This window comes from Triturus cristatus, chromosome 10 (genome assembly GCF_964204655.1).
Source record: "Triturus cristatus chromosome 10, aTriCri1.1, whole genome shotgun sequence".
In the NCBI taxonomy this organism is placed as follows: domain Eukaryota; kingdom Metazoa; phylum Chordata; class Amphibia; order Caudata; family Salamandridae; genus Triturus; species Triturus cristatus.
The window spans coordinates 12,110,949-12,132,772 of NC_140593.1; positions in this window are offsets into that span (position 1 = coordinate 12,110,949).

Consider the following 21,824-nt stretch of genomic DNA (forward strand, 5'->3'; position numbering starts at 1 on the left):
TGAAGACTGTGGTACTGAGCCACAGTGCTAGTATAATGCCTGAAACTCCCACAAATGTTAGAGGCTGAGGAAGTGGGAGGACAGATACATACCACAAATGTTATGTACCGTGCTTGCTAGTGATACAGCTACTATACCACTATATGTTGAATTAATTTCGTGTTACTGTTTTGCTAAGAGTTTTGGTAAAATATAATTTTTTTCTTTCTTGATATAGCTCCTCAAAAGCCAACGAGGAAGGAGTTGGCTGTCATGGCCCGGCGCCAGAGGCTGGAGGCCATCTGCGCAGAATACTGTTGGCCGGTGGCTCTGGCGGAGGTGGAGGAGGAGGTGGCAGCAGCTGCAGCCTCCTCCAATGCCCCGGGCCCAAGCCAGGCCCCTCCAGTTGTTCGGCACCGCGGTCAGGCAGCCACCCATCGCTGCCCACCTACTACATCCTGCACTACTGCTGCCCCCTGTGGATGTAACTGCAGTGCATATGCGCGCTGCATGCTCCTCCGGAACGCGCAGCTGGAGGAGGAGGTAGAGGAGTTGAAGAAAAAGTTCAAGGCCACGGAGAAGGACATTAGAAGACTATCCCGCCGCTAAAGACACTGTTAAAATGCCCCTTTTTTATAGCTTCTTTTGGAGGGTGGAAATCGGGTGTTGGGGTTTTTCACAATTGGACATTGGATTTTTGGGACTTTTAAGTTTTAGACATTGGTTGGGGTTAGGGAGAGGGGTGGGTTAGGTGTTGTGGGATTTTTTTACATAGTTTATTTTTGTTAGGGGATAAAATTATATATATTTATACTTTATATACAATGTGGTTAATGTTTTGTGGGTGGGGTTACTGTTTTACGTCACACTGTTTCCTTGCTGCTGCAGGGCCACAGCCAGTGTTTGATTTAAATAATTGGCTGCATTTGTAAGACACAAGCAGATAGATGCGGTACCTCTCACTAAGCGACTTGTCCTACTAGTATGGTCAGTCTCTCCTCCTAGTCCATTATTATACCACCCCCAAACATCTTCTCTTTTCTTACCTGTGATTGATGTATAAGTTAGGCACAGCGATGGCTGCATGACGATGCAGGTTGGGTTTCCGAAGAGAATGCAGAATCAGATGCCATGGTTGTGGTGGTAGTAGTAGTAGACACTGGCAGTAGCATTTACAAAAAAAGAAAAAGAGTCAGTCAGTCGCCTGAGAGAGACTCTGGGAGGAGTTGTAGAGCAAAGTAAATAAAACATAATGGGTGAGGGAATAGCCTAGTACAACAAGTTACAAAATCGTTGTTTTCGAGTCACTCATCTAGGACTACACTAGACACAAGCGTAACCTTTAGTGCTGTGTGTAATAGCAGGAAGGATGACAATCGATGCCAGCAATTAATGATGATTGATTAGGTTCCTTTGTTAAAAAAGTTAACTCACAAATATACTTATCATAAATGGGCAAGCAGAAGACGATCCTTCCCCTGCCTTGAAATTGAATTAGTGTTGCTTTCGCCAAGTCCGCCCCAGCAAGCGCACGATCAATTATCGGTGTACATTTAATGTAGTCACACCTCAATAAATCACACAGCCCGGGGGAAGAGGGTTAGGGTTTGATGAATGGTTGGGAAGGGGAGTTTTGGGAAAGGTTTGATAAGAAAAACAGTACGCATGGACAAACAACAAAAGAAAGCACAATCTTTGCAGACTACCATATCCATAAATGTGTTAAGGGTGAAAAAGGAAATGCATGCATGATGATGATAACTTGATGGTTAATGATAAGTAAAACTTACTACCTACTAGACAATTAGACAGTGCAGGTCATCAGAATATTAATATTAGGCACTTTGACTTGCCTGTCTGCCCTAATAGAGAGAGACAGAGATTACATACAGTTTGTGTTCTGTTCTGTTGTACCGGGCTTACTTTTAAAGATAGCAAAGAAAATGTAAAAATAGCTGTAGGGATGAATTATTACTTATAAGCAGAGAGCAAAAATAATTAATAATAACAACAAAACACGGTATTAATGATTGAAGACAAAAAATGAATCAAATTGTTTGAAAGATGATGAAAGTTGATACTGTTAATGTGGTATCCTGGTCAAATGGGGAGTTGCATCTCGGCATTCCTCTTGGTCCTCCCTTCCATGGATGCTCCGTCCGTCAATCTTGGGTGACGCCACTGCCTGCCTGGCAGATGTAGATTCATTGGGAAGGTAAGTGTGCGTTGTTTTTCCAAGTATAACACAGGGTAAAATCCGCCCTGTAAGTGTAAATGGAAAAACAAATGGGATATTGAAAAATCATTGAATAAAATAAATGCATCATACGGTAGAGTGCAACAAGACAGAGAAGAGAACACTTTTAGACTGAAGCGGCATGGATAGATACATCATGTCTGTCTACTCTGTTTACAGCATTTTTTAAGCTACACTAACCGGACAGAGCATGCCCACGGCATCGGGTCGTAACCAAGCCTCCATTTAGCTGTAATTTAGACAAAGCCTGACAAAGCACATATAGAGCAACCTAGCATTTCCAAAATTAAGTGAATAAATCAATGCACCACTGTCAGTCATACCACTGCACTCGACTCCACCACTATACAGACATGTAGGTCTGCTGTCGTTCTTGTTGACTTGTGTTTACCTTCTATGGCACTTCATGAAACGCAGTTATTCCATCAATCATCTCCGATCCTAAGTACTGACTGACTGCGAAGAGTATATGTGGTCATCATGATCATGGTGTCCAACTCAGTCTGTAGTGTACCGAGTGAGTCCAGAGTTCATGTTCAAATATCCAATGGAAAGCCCTGCAGTAGAAGCACAATTTTTATTAAACAACAAGTCTTTTTATAGCCCCATTAACCAGAAACAGTTACAGGAGAACACATTATATACAGCAAAGCAATTTCCATAGTAAGTAACTAAATCAACACACGGCTGTCAGTCATACCTCCACTAGTACACTCAAGACTACTCTACTCTACCACTACACAGACACATAGGTCTGCTGTGGTTGTTGGCTTATTTAACTTTTATACCACTTGAATTGAAATGCCCAGAGTTATTCCACCAATCATTTCCGATCCTGACTGACTGCGAAGATAGTATGGTCATCATCATGGCGTTGTACGTGTTGGCCAACTCCAACTCAGTCTGTAGTGTTCCATATTATAAATTGCAACGCATATTAGCCTGCAGTAGTAGGAGTACAATTTGGTAATTAAACAACAAGAAGGGAAACGTTGACTGTCACTTGAGTCACTTTTGGTTGGTAGATTAATTACTAGTACAGTTTGACTTCATGCACAACGTCATCAACATCAACAAAAAAAACAGCAATCACTCCGAGTCTGCATACAACGCATGCATTGCCAACATTAACACTTTACCTGTCTTGCTCTTCTCTTTTGCTGTCAGATGCCTAGTTCTTTCTGACAGGTTTGTGTTTTTTTACCGAGCCTGTGGCCTCATTATTACTACTCATTCATTGAGTGTTAGTCGCTGTTTCGGTTTTCTTACTCATCTGTGGCACTTCTTTTTTGCAGTTGAAGTTGATTCACATCATCATGGTCAGTGCTGTGAGATGGGCCGCGGCCTGGGTAGTGGTCATTGTTCAATTGAATTGAGTTTGCAGAAATGTGACTTGTCAGCAAGTTTCTTCTAAGTGTCTCTTGTCTTTCTCTGCCAAGTACCTTCTGTTCTGACATTGATGAGCTTTTATGCCTGCCGAGGCGGAAGCCTATTTCGGACAGGGACGAGTTTCAGCTCGGAAACAAAAGGAGGATACTTATAGTCACGTTTTACTTTTCTGGAGGGACTGTTAGAAGCAAAAAAAATCCTGTACAATTCTCCATCCAATGTCTGGCTTGAGAGAAATGTATTTAGGGCGAGTGAGGACGATGGAGCAGGACTCTGAGGAGTGGGCAGTAAAATGCACAGAGGTGCAACTCCAGTAGGGAAAAAAAATAGAAGACGGTGGTGATGGATTCATTTGTTGTGATTTGATTTGAAGCAGAACAAGACAGATACACACACAAATAAAGGAAGGTAGAAAGTAACAATTTGAAAGCCTAGTTGTCAGGGAAGAGGAGCTCGTCCTCAAACTCTGGTGGTTCGGACAGAAGTAGGTCATGTAACCCACTACTTATGTCATCAAAGTCACTCTCCTCTTCCTGCTGTGATTCATCTATTTTGTAGTCTGGTGGTATAAAGTGCTGATACATTTTGATCATGGTTAACCCTCTCCATGCTTTTGGGAGAGAGACTGGTCCTTTTCACCATTACAATTGCACCAGCAGTACTGCAATCACGCTCAGAAGAGACACTTGCGACAGGGAAAGCCAGATACGCCAGCCGGCTGAGCACTGTCCATTGGCTTCTTTTCCCACACCAATACACCAATAGATTTCCATCCATGAAGACCTCTGTTGGGTCATTCAGATACACCTAGACCATCCGCTTAATGCTCAGGGGTGTTCCGATGTGCTCGGCCTCTTTTGCCTTTGCATCACCTGTGGGCTTACCATACCCCTGTCGTAGAAACCACTCATTTGCCGATTGTAGCGTGGATGATCCTGTTCTTGCTGTTGATGTTATTGGTAGTGTTGGTGTTGGTGACTGCTGGGAGACAAACGCACTACCCTCAGGCTCTGATGTAGAACTTGACTCTGGAATCTGCCCGTGAGTACTTATTCTGGGCTGGGGCGGGGGGCCTCTAAATACCAGCTGTTCATTTTCAAATTCAATGGCTTGCTCAGCTATCAAAGGTTTGTACTTGGCAACATCCACTTCTAAAAAATTACTGCCTTACTGTTCAGAAATGCTTTGTACCGTGGATTCAAAATTGTGGCAGTAATGTAATGCGAATGTGACACTATGTTATTTTGAATCCTTGTATTTTCAGATAAGCAAACGGTTAAGGATTCCGCCAAATAATGTGTGTCTTGTTTGTCATCCACACCTGCGTACGTTTCAGACACCTCCTTCAACTGTTGCTCTAGCATGTACAAGAATGGGATAGCTTGGCCCATAGTACAGTCCTCCCTGCTGACTTCACGTGTGAAGACCTCAAAAGGAAGTAGCATCTCTGTCAGGCATTTAACGAGGTCCCATTGACCCATCTCAACGGTCATGCCTCTCACAGTAGGATCCCCTAATTTTTGCATGACATAATAATTGAGTGGTATGTACTGCTCAAACAGATGATCAAGCATGTAATAAGTTGAATTCCAACGTGTTGGCACTTCCTGGATGAGTGCTTTGACTGGCATTTTATGCTCAGGTTGAATGACCCTCAGCTACTTCCGGGCTTTAAAAGAATGGTTGAAATGTGTGCATATTCTTCTGAAGGTGACCAGTAAGTTGCTGACTTTGTATTCATTTTTCAGAAAGTCTTGAACAACAATGTTAATGCAGTGCGCCAAACACAGGACCCTGAAATAGCCACCATCTTTCATTGCCGTAACTACATTACTGCAATTGGTAGTTTCAACAAAACCAATGTTAAGCCCTCTTGGGCGCAGCCACTCAAAGACCTTGCTGTTAAGCTCATCCAAAATGTTTGCAGCAGTATGAGATTTCTCCATGGCAAACAGGGCTGCAGTTGAATGTTTGCGAGTGGCATCAAAAATCTCAGCAGCGTCAACACCAGCAGATATCTGTTCTTTAACCCCCATGAAAGAGATCCAGTGTGTAGTTATGCACATGTAATCAGTGGCTTGGCAACTGGTCCACATGTCTGTTGTCAGGTGGATACTCTGAACAGCACTCTGCTTCAAGGCGTTTCCAAGCAATTCCAGCACGTCGTGATGTCGTGCTGGAAGAGCAACTCTGGCAAAATAGTAGCGGCTGGGAACCTGCCATTTTGGGCAGATGGCTGTCACAAATTCCAGAAAACCCATCCCTTCAACAGAAGAAAAAGGGAGAAGGTCCAGTGCTAACATTTTAGCCAGCTGCGCATTGTACAAACGTGCTATTGGGTGGTTGCGTTCGTACTGCCCCTCCACCGGCCTAAACATGCTGATAATGGTGGGCTGCATGATTTTCCTTCCTCTTAGGCTCAACGACGCACTTTTTTTCATTGCGGTACTGATTGCTGTCTCAGGCTGACTCTTACTGTTGTCCCACTGAAATGTTGCTGAAGATGTGGTCGACGATAACACTGCACTGCTGGGGACAGAGCTACTTTGTGTAGCACTACCATAGAGAATGTCTCCCTGTCCTTCCTCTCCCACCATGACCGGATCTTCTTCTTCTACTCGTTTAGGCCCACCAACACCAATGGTTGCAGTTTCTATGCAATGAAGGTGGTCCTCTCAGTTGATCAAGTGGTATTTTTTCAGATGGTTATTTGGCCTCCGGTACCATAGTTTGTACCAAGCTTAGCCCGACTAACAGAGGTATTACAAATGGAGCCTATAGCAATGTTCTCCTCCTTTTCGCTAACCGTAAAGAAGTCCCAAACTGGGGAGCTTATTTTTAGCTCTTGCTGGAGGTGCCACTTCCAATGCCAGATGAACTGGAGGGTGTGCGTTGAATTTGACTCTGTGCTGTACCACTACATACTTCTACTGAGGTGGTGGTTGTGCTGGATGTAGGTCGCTGACGGGCCTTTGCTAATGCAAATATGGAAGCTGTAGGTCGTGTTGGTGTTACCTGTGTTGGAGGTGTGCGTACTACATCCCTCACAGCGATTTTGGAGAGGGTAATAATGTTGGTCTCTATCTACTCGGGGCCGGGAGTGATGTTCGTGATGACTGGCTCATCATCATCATCATCCTGCTGTTCTACATCAACCTCCGTAAGTGTAAGGGTTTCTAGAACCTTCCTTTTCCCTAGCCTGGTCTTGGGACGTGTCTCCCTCTCAAACTCAGTTTGTGGCTTCCAAGTGGCATCTAGATCATCAGAAGGGGGGCTAGGCGAAGACCTTGGACTAACCCTTTTCCTTGGTGGGGATTTTGAATACAATGGAACCTCTGAATGAGTGGCTTCCTCTTCTTCCTCTGCATGAGGCTCAATTTCCTGAGCTGCCCCTACTTCGGGAGGAACAACAACTACTATTGCGGGCGGTGGTTGCGGCTGTTGTTGTTGAGCACTTATCTTTTGTGTTTCCTCCTGCGTTGATTGGGTACTACTTTGAAATAGCGATAAGTTTAGCTCAGGCTCAGCATCACTGCTTTCCACCATTAGTCAGGCTACCTCTTCCACACACATGTGCTTGGGCCTGGGTTGGTGGGTTGGTGCCACTGATGCGGAGGTGATGGCCCCAGCTTGCCCCCCGGTTACCGCTGCAGCAGGCGTCATTTTTGGTTTCCCAAAAAACGTTTTAGGCGGCACACCAGACTTAAGTGTCACTTCCTTCTTAATTTCATTCTTCTCAATAGCAACTTTCTTGGAACTGGAGGACCTGCTACCTGCTTTCTTTTATCCCATCTTATTCAGATGTCAGCAGCACTCAGTTGCACAAGTTTCAGAGATGTCTGGTCAGGTCACTCACACGTCACATCGTGTACAGCAGCAGGATGTCTGTCTGGCAGCACAACGGGCGATGATGACACACCTACTCCTCAGTCTTTTGTGCACCTAAAAGCAAAAAAGCCAAAAGAACATCAGTCAAAGGATAGTACAATCAAACTAATGTAATATATAACTTCTTAGTGTGTAGTGGTGGTCACACCTATAAAATTTTAGTAACTCAGTGAACAACAGTGTAGCCATTTATGGGACTTCGACAACAAGGCCAGGGCTTTCCTGGTGTGCTGTACTGTGCACACTCAGGAAGAATAAGAATAGCAAAGAACAAAAACAAAAATATAGTGGAGCCTGTGTTTGGCCTACATTTGTGCATCACGTGGGATGCATGCAGCATCAGGGAGCTGCAGCCGGCAATGGGGATGGATTTGGAAGAAGACACGAGGAACAATGGAAAGACACGCAGGCCCATGTGGAAAAAACAGCACACTGCTAACTACCACCACAACATGGCCCCCAGCCAAATGGTCAGGCCCGCCACAATAACAAGAAAGTGAAGGCAAAGGACAGGACCAGGAAGTTGGAAACTCTGGGGAACTTCCTTCCTCTTCTAAAAAAAAATTACTCATTGCTCCAAAAACTACAGCCAAATGACAACCTGAGGAGTTTTTAGCAAAATGAACAAAATCATCGTTTTCGAGAAGGTTTCATGCTGCTCGCGAGATATTATGCATGTTCAGCATCGCGATCGTTACAAAAAGTTGTTATTGCGTTCGCGAACACACACATTGAGCGCGCAAAGAAAACAAAAAGTGTAAGTCTGCGTTGTCGTGCAGTGCGGAGTTGCCAAAACTGCGCGAGCTGAACACCTAGGGTTACCTACTGGCTGGAAAGGCCTATTTATTTAACACACACCAAAAAACTGAAATTCCACCCCAAAAACCACATTTTGCAATTCAATCCAATGCCATAAATGGTGTTAAAATTCAACTGACAACACAGAAACAGTTTTTAGGCACCCATGCTGAGATGAGTACCTCAAGGCCTACTGGCAGACAAGGCCACAAGCTTGGGACTGAAGCCTATGGCAAAAGCAAGCACACTGACTAACTCCACAAAATGGCCGCCACCCACATGGCCAGGCCAACCACAGAAAGTGAAGACACTAAACAACGAATGCAGGCCTATGGCAAAAGCAGTGCACACAGCCTGGATGGCTCCACAAAATTGCCGCTAGCCACACACAACAAAAAGAAATGGAAGACAGACAATGCAATCCTATGGCAAAAGCACACTGCCTGCGTTCACAAACTGGCCGCCACCCACATGGCCAGGCCACAACAACAACAAGCATAAGTCAAGGGGAACACGGAAAAGACATGCAGTCCTATTTGGAAAAAGCAGCACACTACTAAACTACAAACACAAAATGGCCCCAAGCCGCATGGATGGTCAGTCACAACAGGCTATAGCAAACAACGAACTTAAGCAGGCCTATATGACCAGACAAAGGAGGCCTGCTAAACAACACAGCTTTATTACAAAAATGCAAAAACGAAAATCAACATGGCTACGAAAGTTTCGAAAGTTACACAGCAAGCACAAACATACATCCAACAAAGGTCTTTATCTATTAACAACACACACACACACAAAGTGAAATACACCCCAACCACATTTAGAAATTCAATCAAATGCCTTCCATGCCCTACATGATGTTAACCTTTTCTGTGCCCATGACGAGATAGTCTCGTCATGGAGCACGGTTGTGCTGTGCCCATGACGAGACTATCTCGTCATGAACCCCGCCCGCTAATGTAACGGCCGGCACAGAAGGGGGAGAGGGCGGGGCACTGAAGGGGTTAAAAATACAATTCAACAGACACCAAAGAAACATGCACCCATGGGTACCTCTGGGCCTGCTGGCTGAAACTTCAAAGAAAAACAACTAGGCCCCTACTATAACTAAATGCCACCCACAACAACAAGAAATTTTAAAAACAATGAAAATTACAAAAAATATAGGTACAAGCCCCAACCAAACAAACACATACACCAATTCCCAACTTAATTTTTAAATCTCAATTCCAAAAGTCCTCAAATCCAATGATATGATGCAGCAGACAGACACAAAAAGTGATCCTTCCAGCTCCAAAATCTAAATGAAAGCGAACAGCACATGGACAAAGCACTGGGAGGAGCCTGCTGGACAGAAACAGGAAGTTGGAGACTCAGGGGCACTTCCTTCCTCTTGAAAAAAAAACTAAAGGAAAGAAAAAGGACTCCTTGCAAAAAAAACTACAGCCAAATCACAATCTGAGGAGTTTTTTTGAGCAAAATGATCATTTTCAAGAAGGTTTTATGATGCTCGAGAGATATTCTTCGCCAGATTATAGTTTCTGCGTGTTCAGGATCACGATCTTACTAAGACTGCCACCGGAAGTCAGCTCGGGCGTCTGAATGACGTGTTCGCGTTCGCACACTCTCGCGGGATCGTGTGGCCATATTACAAATTTGGTGGCGCACGCGAACGGATAGAAAATCGAGTCGGCGAATCACGGTAAGTCGTTACCGCGCGCGTAAGAACCCATATTGACCGCGCAAAGAAGAAAAACAGCTAAGCTACGTTGCAGATTGCATAGTATTCGGTAACTACGCAATCTACACGAACCGCGAAGTTACCAAAACTACGCAAGCTCTGTGAATGGAGCGTAGTTCACCGTCCAGGGTTAAACATTACTCAACACAGCTGAAAGGTAGTTCACAAACATTAGCACAAAAGTTTGCTTATTTTTCTGGGTTCAACACTTCAGACCCGGCCTCATATTACTATAGGCTTGCACCTCCATCTGCAAAGAAAAATATGCTCACCAACACCAAGCTTATATACTTGCTTCCTTTATTTCCCAACAATCTTTACAGGATTTCAACTTTTGGAGGGACACTATATACACAAAATCTGTCAGGGATTAAAGATTGGCAAGTTCAGGGAACAGAGGCCTTATTTAGAACATGTCTCATTCCACTTCATATTATCTTCCTGAACGACACAGTGCAACAAATGTCTTTTCTTGGGTGAGCCAAGATCAAGGACTTGAACACACCTCGGATTCCCTCACTTACACACTTTGAGGGCTGGCAGACTTATACATCACACAGTAAGGCTAAATTGGATGCCATACAAGATAATGTTTCTTTCAATTTATCAGACCCCCAATAGGTAGGGATGGTTGGTTTGGCCTATAAACACATATAGGTGTCAGTCATGATTCATGGGTACCACCAAAGGGTTTAGAATCCATAGGCCTGACCACTGCTATGTACAAAGAAAATGCACAGGGGTGGTGCCATCTTACATTATTGGGAAGTTATGCCTGTGGCTACAGACCTCAACACTGTCCCAGGTGAAACATCACTTGTCCTTACTCTCAGATGATATGGATGTCAGGGATTTTTGGAGGTCCCCAGAAGCCACGTCAAAAGCGCTTCTTGTATGCTATTTACAACGAGGTATGGAAAATCTCCCAGCAGGAGGCTCCTGAGAGATTGCTTGAGATTGATAGGGTTTTCATGTGTTAAATTAAATGCCTTTGTTGGATGTGTGTAGTTGTAACTTGCAAACATTTTTAGCCGTGTGGATTTTCTATTTTGGCATTGTTGCATTAAATATGTGTTGTTTAGTATGCCTCCTTTGTCTGGCCAGTGTGTGAGTGTGTTTCCATTGCAATAGTAGGCCAGCCATGCATGTGCCTTGGTTCCCCATGTGGCGGGGGCCATTTTGTACATTTCGTATACTTCAACCTGCTTGTGTTTATTGTTTACCAGGCCTCCTGCTTGTTGTTGCTGTGACCATGTAGCTGGTGGCCATTTTGTGAAGGCAGTCAGTATGCTTTTGCCACAGGCCTGCATGTCTTCCAGTTGTTCCCCTTGGTCTATTTCTTCTTGTTGTGGCCTGGCCATGAGGCTGGTGGCCATTTTGTGAAGGCATCTAAAGAAAAGGGGCGACCCGGTGTCCCTCAGAACCTGGGTATAAAGTTTATCAACAAAAGGGGGTTCTGTGGGTATTCAAAAAATTATTTCATATATATACATAGTATCTTGAAACATGTATATCCCCCACGCCACTGTATATGCATCTGAAGATTGTAATTAATCACGTAAAGGCCTTGAATGTATATCCACTTTGTATTTATATCAGAATTCATTCATTCAGATATGCTTATTTGATAAGGTTTAGAGACAATAACTGTGAACAATAGGTGAAAATTGTGACATATGAGCTCATGAAGATGAACAGTTTATGCAATATGTACAGAGCGATTCAAGCTTTATATACGGGGATAGAACAAGATAATTTATACAGTGGCCAGCCTAATAACCATATGCACTGGGTGCTAATAATGCTTTTTCATGTAGGGCCGTGGTTGGTCTGAGCCTAGGTGTAGCGTTGCCGTTTCAACCCTTGAGGTGCTCCTTTCGGTAATCACTACGGGTCTTCATCAGGACTGTGTGTGGGTGGGGGAAAGACTTGTAACAGCCTAGTGTGGATCGAAGTTCTGGCCGTAAGTGTCCCTAAGTGACACTTGTCTGAAGATTGCGTCAGCAAGCGAATGGCTCAAGTAGAGTACGGCAAACGGGGTCAATCAACAATGGCTGAGTAGGCATCAGTCCTGCTGGAACTCAGGCGGATTACCGGATCTTCTAGTGCCCTACCTACATGTTAATCGTTCTGTGTGTGCCTACTGCTATGACTATCAGGTGAGCAGCAGTGCATGGGGAGGTGGAGCGGGTGGCATTTTTACTAGATGGATGAGAAGCCTTTTGCAAAACATGATAGTAAGTTCAGCACTGATGCTCACAGATATACTTGACGGCTAGAGAGAGCGTAAGATATTGAGATTGAATTGAAGCACGAGGGTGTGAAAACACATAAGCCCCTGCCTTAAGTTGGTCCAGGCCAGGCAGCTACACGTGTGAGGGAAAGCAATTTGTTTTAATTTTCAGTGCAGCTCGTATGAAGTAACTGACTCCTCTTATTGCAGTTCCGGTAATCCGCCTGGTCTGTTGCAGCTAATAGAAGGCATCATTTAAATGGCAAAGGGTGATTCGCATTAAAAGTGTGATACTCCATCTGCTCCTGGAACTCAGCGGAATCTTGCATAGTTTTTCAATGATTCTGCGGAATTCCGCGGAGTGATACTCTGCGAGTTCCTCTCAGGGCTTCTTATCTGCGAATTCAGGGATGCAAAGAGACATTTTGTCATCAAACCATTACATTTGTTACACAATTCTTGATTCTCAGTACAAGAGACCACGATCATTCATTTTTCAGACGGGGATGTTGCCACTACAAAACTTGGATAGCTGTGCAAGCCAGTCAGCTAGAAAAAGAATGGCCGTGAAGTAGAGGCCCACTCCTACAGGGCACAAGTACTGCAGGGCAGCATTCAAACTCAGAGCCTGAGGGCAGTACGGTTGGATCGCAACAGCCAAAACCACCAACAGCAAGAACAACAGCAAGAACAGGAACATCAGCCCCATAAATGGCAAATGAATGGTTCTTCTGGCAGGGATTAAGTCCAGTGCTCAGGCAAAGGCAATAGAGGCCGAGCAAGGTGGAGCACCCATGACCATTGAGCGTATGGTCCAGGCCTATCTAGATGACCTAACAGAGGTCTACTTTGATCAAAACCCATTGCTGTATTGGTATGGGAAAAGATGCCAATAGCCAGTGCTCAGTAGGTTGGCAATACAATTGTTGGTGTGCAATGTAGTCAGTGTCTCCACTGCGCATGTTTTCAGTGCTGCTGGTGCTGTTCTGACAGTGAGAAGGACCAGTCATTTGCCCCAAACTGTGGAGAGATTAACCACTATCAAAATGAATCAGCACTTTATACCACCGGATTATTCCATACCTGCAGTACCACAGCAAAAAGATGACGGAGACTCAGGTCAAGGAAGCAGTGTGTTAGTTGACCTACTTCTGGTCGAACCACCAGAGTTTGAGGATGAGCTCTACTTCCCTGACTACTGGGCTTTCTAGATTCTTTCTTTCTTTGATGACAAATAAAAAAAAAAAGATATAGCTAAGGAACATTATTCATTTTATTATTTGTGTGTGTCTGGTTGGCAAATCCATCCTCACTGTCTTACTCTTAGACACATTTTATTGCTGGATTGGAGTTGTAACTGTGTGACTCACCCTAAAGCCATTTCCCTCAAGCCAGACATTGGATGGAGAATATAAACCAATATGTGCCTGCTTCCAACCCTAGGCCCTGACTATATATCTTTTCCTAGCCTAGAGGAACTGCCCCATATGTGACATTATTATAATTCAATTTACAGCGAACAAATGGAGGTTCTGCATTCTGCAATGTGCCATCAAATCATGGTGAGCACACCGGAAGAACTGGTAAATGATGGCATACATTGCATGCTGGCTGATAGCTGTTTGTTGTGAATGTTGTGACCTTGATGTGAATGATATGTCGTCATTGTGTGCGTTGAGACTTGAGAAGAGATGATACATGTGGTGGCAGGAACTGTGAGACTGGATGTTTGTTTGTTAAGCTTAATGTGTTAGTGATGATGATTGAGATTCACAATGTGTGTGACCTACCGACGGCTGATCAATAATTTTCCCCTGAAGGCTATTTTTTTCTTTCCCCTTTGAGAGATTGGTCATCAAGATTCCTTCACTGGGTCCAATCCACACTGTCCAGCCTGCTTTGTTTTATTGTTTATACTCCTCAAAGACTCATACCCAACCAGTCACTTAGATAATGCAAAGCTTGCAAACACAAATCTAGTCTACTCTAGTCTACACACAAAAAGTCAATGTTTCAATAATCAAAATTGTATTTCTAAAGCCGATCCATTGTATTTTGAGCTGGGACGAGTCAGGACTTACTCAGGACACTATTGGTACGGAGTTGGACACCATAATCAGAGTCAGACTCAGGAGGATTAGACATGAAAGAATGACTTAGGGTCTGGGCATGAGTGTGTCTACTTCGAGAACTGCCACCAGAAGACGTTGAAAGTTTTCAAATTCATTGAAACCATTGATTTGGATAATGATGACTTTGAAGTACCCTAAAGGTGAACCACAACATCAGACCTACACATGTCTGTCTAGTGGTGGTGGTGAGTGTGGTGTGACTGACAGCAGTGCATTGACTTTTTACTTCATTTGGAAAACGCTAGGTTGCTGTGTGTGTGTGTGTTCAGTGCTGTCTGGCTCAAATTTGAAGATAAGTGAAGGTTGGGAGGGGGGCCTGTTGTTGGAGGTTACTGCCGGAAACAGACATTTAACCATACTGCCTCTGAAAGTCGACTTGTTGCACTCCTCCTTATGCAGTTTAACTTTTCTCCTTGATTCTTTAATATCATTTTTGGTTTTCCATCTACTACAGGCCCTTTACTCGGTGCCAAACTGGAAAAACAAGTCACACTTACCTTACCAAACCGCATCCACCAGGCACCCAAGATTGACGGACAGTCCAAGAGGAATGCAGAGATGCAACTCCCAATTTGGAAATACTTTATCATTTTTTTCTCTTTAATCGTTACAACTGTTTATGTTTGTTTACTTGACTCCTAAAAATATTTACATTTTATTTGCTATCTTTTAAAGCCCGGTACAACAGAACATAATGTAACTTGGGTCTCTCTGAGAGCAGACGGACAATTTCATTTACCTATGCTAGTCAGTGCTCATCATCATGTATGCATTTCCTTTTCTTCCCCGAACAGATTTATGATGGTCAGCCACCAAGATGAATGTGTTGTCCTAGTGCAGTGCTTGTCTTTCTCAAACCTTTCCTTCAAATCCCCTTTTCCATCCATTCCTTGAACCCCTAAACCTCTTACCTGGGCTGTGTGATTTATTGAGGTGTGACTAAATTAAATATACACCATTAATTGATCACACACTAGGTCTTGAGCAACACCAACTCATGGCAAGGCGAGTATCTTCTTCTGCTCCAAGTACTGGCAATATATATATTAGATGGCCCACCCATGCGCAGTATTCAATAGTCATTTTCTTTTCAGAGGAACATAATCCATCATAATTGCCAGCATCATCATCCTTCCAACAATAAAGGTTATGCTTGTCCACTCCATAGCTCGAGTCAACTTCAGTTTGCAACTTGTACTTGCCCATCATTCTGATTATTTATTTCACTTTTGCATTTCTTATCATGGTTTCTCGTTTGGCAGTTTTCTTCTTGTGTACTTCTAGTCGTATTCAAGTCTCTCTCAGTTGACTGTCACTTTTTTTGCAAAGCTTGCATATAAAATGGCATTAAATCAGTTTTTAATATGTCAATTAAATTAGTTCCCTGTGATGAATATTCCTCATCCTAACGGTTTGGCTAGGAGGGAGTTGAACCTCACTGCAGAATCTGGTGCTTTCACTCGTATTCGACTAGTCAGCTAGCTTGGAGATACTGTATACTACTACCACGACCATGGCACCTTGGGAAACCATCACCCTGCAGCCATCCCGTCCCCTAATCACAGTTAAGAGAAGAACGGTGGGGGATTCATTCCAGATGCAATAATCTATATACTATGGAAATTACTTCACACACCAACACCCCTTCGAGTCCATAGGGATTGATCTAGTTGCAGACTGCATAGACCATGAGGAGAGAGTAGTGGGACAAGTGAGGGTGCCACATCTATCTGCCGGTGTGTCACACTATGAGCAGATTTCAAAAACTGGCTGCAGCCCTACGGCAAAGGAAACAGTGCAAAGTAACCCTCAAAAAAGATGTACATCACATGTAAAACTGTATATTTGTTCCCCTAACAAATATAAACTAGAAGAAAACCCTCACCTAACCCCGACCAATTTCCAACAAAAGTCCAATTCTCCAAACAAATGTCTGTAAAAATAAATTGCGAAAACCCCAAAAATCTGATTTCCCCAATTTCCACATTCCCATCCTCTCCTCAACAAATCCCACCCACTAAACAAAAGATTAAAAAAGGGACAAGAGAGGTTTAGCAACGGGCTAGGACTCTGATCTTCCTCCTAAGCTGTTCAAAACACTCCTCCAGCCTGGCTTCCAGATGCACCATCCTCAGGAGCATGCAGCATTGAAGGCTCTAAAAGTTACAGGGCGGAGCAGCAGTGGTTCAATGGTGGCGTGCGGCTGCCGGACCATGGTGTCGTACCACCAGAGAAACTGGGGCCTGGCTGGGCCCGGGCGCATTGGAGACTGCAGCTGCTGCTACTTCCTCCTCCTCCTTCTCCAAGGCTGTCCGCCGCAGATAGTCTGCCCTGATGGCCTCCAGGTTTCTTTGCTGGGTCTTGGCTGCCTGATGGGTTGGGAAGGAGGAGCTATTACAAGAAAGAAAAAAGACAACGTTTAACCAATGCTCTTAGCAAAACAGTAACACATACATTTATATAGTGGCACAGAAGCACTAGCAGTACATAATATGCCATTTGTGGTAGATATCCTGGATTCCTCTTTGTGAGAAGTTGGCCTGGCATATGCTGGTCACTAGTTAACGTGGCCACCTTGCACCAGTACAATTCGACTCTTCTGGTAGATAGGTTTAAGACAACCTTTTAAAGAAAGCTATCCTAGTGGTAGCTGTGGAGTGCAGCCTTCAGGCTAATTCTCAGAGGAATGTAAAGCAGCTTGTTTGACCTAATAATCTCTTGAATTACCAAATGAAAGGACACCACACAGGTATATATATATAATATATATGTATTTATTACTAGACACACTCTACTAATCTCTTTATGAGATTAGAAGTCAGGAACATATGCAAAAATCAATGTTTCACAACAAGTTAAGCACAAATATGGCTGGGGCCCTAAGGGTGTACCAGACCATATACTAAAAAAAGAGGTTTAGGAATATCGACTTGCAAGGGGACAAGGCCTAGGGCCTTCAGAATCACTGGGGCCTCACTAATCCACACAAGGCAGGTAAGTAAAGGACCCACGGGAGATGCGTGCAGAGAGAGAACACAGCAGCGGATCCCAATAGACTTCATTGGAGCAAGTTGCGGTTGGAATTTTAAAGTTCTAGGGTACTTCGGGAGAGTCTACAAGCAAGTCACTTACAGGGTAAGTATTTCAAGAGCCAACACACACAGGAGCACCGTAGTGCTGGAGTTACCTCTCCCAGGGAAGCTGGGTGCATAGGTGTCTTTTGGTGTCGTGTCGCGGCGTTGTTTTCAATGGGAGCCAAAGAAGACTTGCTGCTTGTGAAGACAGAAGAAGTGTCCGGTGGAATCCAAGGCTGGATTCAGAAGAAAGCGGACCTGAAAGCAGAGGAGACAGTGTTCACAGTCACTTGCCAGTGACCCAGGGCCAGGAAGCTGGATGCCCACAGATGTTGGTAGATTTCAGGTGATCACGGGTGTCTTGACTCTTCAGCCAAAAGGTTCAAGAGGTGTCGACATTAACCAGGAGCTGGATTCAGAGTGTCCCACAAAGTCTGCAGCTTACTGAGGTGTCGGCAACCACATTGGAGCCAACAAGCCTTGGCAACAGCAAGTCTTGTGGAAAGTGAAGAAAGTCAGCGGTGCAGACCAGCAAGGTTTGAGGGACTCACCCAGCAAGGGTCAGTCAGGGCTGATCTGGAGCAACCAGCGGAGCTCTTTGGTTTGGTAGAAAAGTCTTCAGGGGACCCACATGCCAACAGGCAAGGGATCTCAAAGATGCCTCGTGAGGATTCACTTCACAGGAGCCCACGGTCACTCTGGATGAGGTAGGCCACTGATATTAAGTGGAAATCCTGCTGGTGTCTTGGACCACATATGGTCCAATGCACAAGTTTGTAGAACATCGAGAAGGGATTGCTCTTGACAACAGTGCATGGTACACGTGTATTGCTGTTCCTCATCACTCGTGGGATCCACTTGCCTCAGCTTCACTGGGGACTCAAGATGGCCTTTGCGAAGTCAGGAAATCCACTTCTGGGGCTGCAGGAACTTCAGACTCCAGCGGGAGCGGGAAAGTTTGCGACTGCTGATTCAAAGTTTTGGTGCCTGCCAAGCAGGGGAGTCACTCCTTGACACCAAGGGAGATTCTTCAGTCTTCCAAAGGTAGTGGAACGTCGAAGGTCCAGGATTCATCTTCAGAGCGTCATCCAGGGATATCTAGTTTGCAATGGCAAGGGTTCCCTAACTTATACTAGAAAGAAGGGAGGGACTAGCTCTATGACCCCTCCTGTGGGAGGGTCAGAGGAGTGGGTGCAAACACCCACTTCCCTTTGTCCAGTTTCGCACCAGAGCTGGGCAGGTAGCCCCTGAACCGGTTTGAGCTGGCATATGCACAGGGGAGCCTACTGCTCCCCCAGTGCAGGACTTTAAAGCACTCGAGTAGTGCACCCACCCAGCCCCAATACACAAAATCCTGTCTGGGAGGTGGCTACACCTCCCTGTGACAGGATGCCTATTGTTGGGCCTCCTCCACTGCGAGTTTCTGTCAGCAGCAGGAGGGCAGCCCAGTGTCTGTGCTGGTGGCATCCATTATGTGATGCCAGGACTCCCTTAGGAATCCACCGACAGAGGCAGTTTGAGGTAAAATACAGACACTAGAAATATAAAACAGCTAAACTAGTAAATAGGATAATGCAGGGATAACAAGAATTTAGAAACAGATAGATCAAAGAGGATTTTGGAAATAATTAAATTAGGAAACGGTGATAATAGTTCAAAATAGGGAACTGTAAAGTTTAGGGATATATATATCATATATATATCAATATTAACAACAGGATGACTTACTGGGGCCAGAAGAGCCTTCGGATGAGGAGCGATCTTGGGAGGCACCTCCAACTCCAGCACCCACCTCGGACAACCTCGGACAACATCGTCTTGCCCCTGGATGCTGACGATCATGTAAGACATAATTAAAGAGACAATAAATGATTGGTGTTAAATAAATATAAATATAAATTAAACGCTCCAAAAATATTTTTTGACAGGAAACGGTAATTGCAATAACATTGACCTTTCCTAAATCGGATCGACTAGTATTAGACTAGTATTGTGGTAGCGGACCATCCTATGTTTATTTTTCCATTCTTCCAATCCGATTTCTGAATCCTAAACCTACCTAGCCCGCCTATTTCAAACACTTTGGAACAAATTGCAAAAAAATGATATTTGCTTCTAAGTTCCGATCTTATTCTCTTTCATCTCTCCCTTTGATGGGTCAATTCATTAAGTCTGCATTTAGTCTTTAAAAGCATAGATGGACGCATACATATTGCATACGCCAAATTGGTTGGTTGCTAGTCACTATACGAACTACAAACACGGTTCTACTATCGACTGAAGTGAGAGGATGCGGGCCACTAAATTACAGAGTCTCTATAGTCTGCATTACCTAAATTAAGTTCTTACATAATCAGCCCAAGCGAGCACAACGTTGCAAACAAGTATGAATCGGTAGAGCCAACTACCTGTGTAGAGTAACGATAACATAATATAAGATTTGTAAACGTAACTTGCCTGCATGAGAGCAGCATGCTCGGTATTTGGGAGAAAAATATTAGCAATAACATAGAACACACAAGTAATAATAATATTAATAATTAGATATTCACCAAGCACCCTGACCTCAACCTCTAGCAGGTCCTGCTCTTGGTCCAGGATGTCGGACCACTGGTGCGTCAGCTGATTGTGGGTACGCCAGACCCCAGAACAGCAATACACTGCCCGGTAAACCCTCGTCAACCATTGCTGGCACTCCCAGAGGCCATAACAGGGCCCAGGCTTGCCGCCTTATGCCAGGGTGGAGGGGAGGTGGCACTGCACAAAAAAAACAGCGCTGCCCCCACTACCTAAGAAAATAAGGCCCAGGGCTGAACCCCTTCTGGGCACCGCCGACCGCAGCTCTTCTTCGCCATCTTGGCCGAGCTCTCTTTCTCTGCCATGATTCTGGGGGGGCAGACAAAAGTATAAAAAATAACTGGGAGAAGAAGAAAGGAAGGAAAACAATTTGGAAGGAAGTATAGAGAAAAATAGTATAAAAGGACAGAACTCACATAACCCCTTTGCTGCGGCACAAATTCCGATGCGGTGTGGGGGGGCTAGGGCGTGGGCATGGTGCTGGGATGCTCATGGTGGGGTCCCAGCTTCCGAACCCTAGCCAGGCCAGGGATAGCTTCCCCAGGCACTGGTGGACCCCCGTCCCCAGTGCCCAGACCCTCCAATGGCTTGCAGGACAGGGGGCTCATGCACCCCAGGCCCCCGGATGGAGCGCAAGCGCCGGGCCTGGTCCCAGCTTTCGAACCCTAGCCAGATCGGTGAAAGCCTCCCCAGGACCTGGTGGACCCCCGTCCCCAGTGCCCAGACACTCGGCTGGCTTGCAGGATGGGGGCTCCCACACCCCTGGGCCCACCAGCCGGAGCTCAAGCCCCGGGGACTGTCCCAGCTTCTGAGCCCTAGCCAGGCTGGTGAGAGCCTGCCCGGGCCCCTGGTGGACCCCCGTCCCCAGTTCCCGGACCATCGGATGGCTTGCAGGATGGGGGGGTCACGCACCCCAGGGCCTGCCGGATGGAGCTCAAGGCCTGGGCTCGGTCCCAGCTTCTGAACCCTAGCCAGGCTGGGAGAGCCTCCCCGGGCCCCAATGGACCCCCGTCCCCAGCGCCTGGACCCTCCAATGGCTTACAGAATGGGGGGGCTCACGAATCCCGGGCCGGCCAAACAGAGCATAAGCCCCAGCCCGGTCCCAGCTTCCAAACCCAAGCCAGGCCCTCCCCAGGCCCCGGTGGTCCCCTGTCCCCAGCGTCCGGACCCTCGGCTGCCTTGCAGGATGGGGGCTCATGCACCCCGGGGCCCACCGGACGGAGCTCAAACCCCGGGCCCAGACCCAGCTTCCAAACCCTGGCCAGGCTGGGGAGAGCCTCCCCGGGCCCCGGTGAACCCCCGTCCCCAACGCCTGGACCCTCGGCTGGCTTGCAGGATGGGGGGCTAAAGCACCCCGGTGCCCGCCAGACAGAGCTCAAGCCCAGGGCCCGGTCTCAGCTTCCGAACCCTAGCCAGGCCGGGGAGAGCCTCCCCAGGCCCTGATGGACCCCCGTAACCAGTGTCCAGACCCTCCGATGGCTTGCAGGATGGTGGGCTCATGCACCCCAGTTCCCGCTGGATGGAGTTCAAGCCCTGGGCTTGGTCTCAGCTTCTGAACCCTAGCCAGGCCAGGGAGAGACTCCCCGGGCCCCAGTGAACCCCAGTCCCCAGCACCCAGACCCTCAGCTGGCTTGCAGGAGGGGGGCTCATGCACCCTGGGGCCTGACTGACGGAGCTCGAGCCCCGGGCCCCAATGGAACCCCGTCCCCAGCGCCCGGACCCTCCGTTGGCTTGCAGGACGGGGGGCTGACGA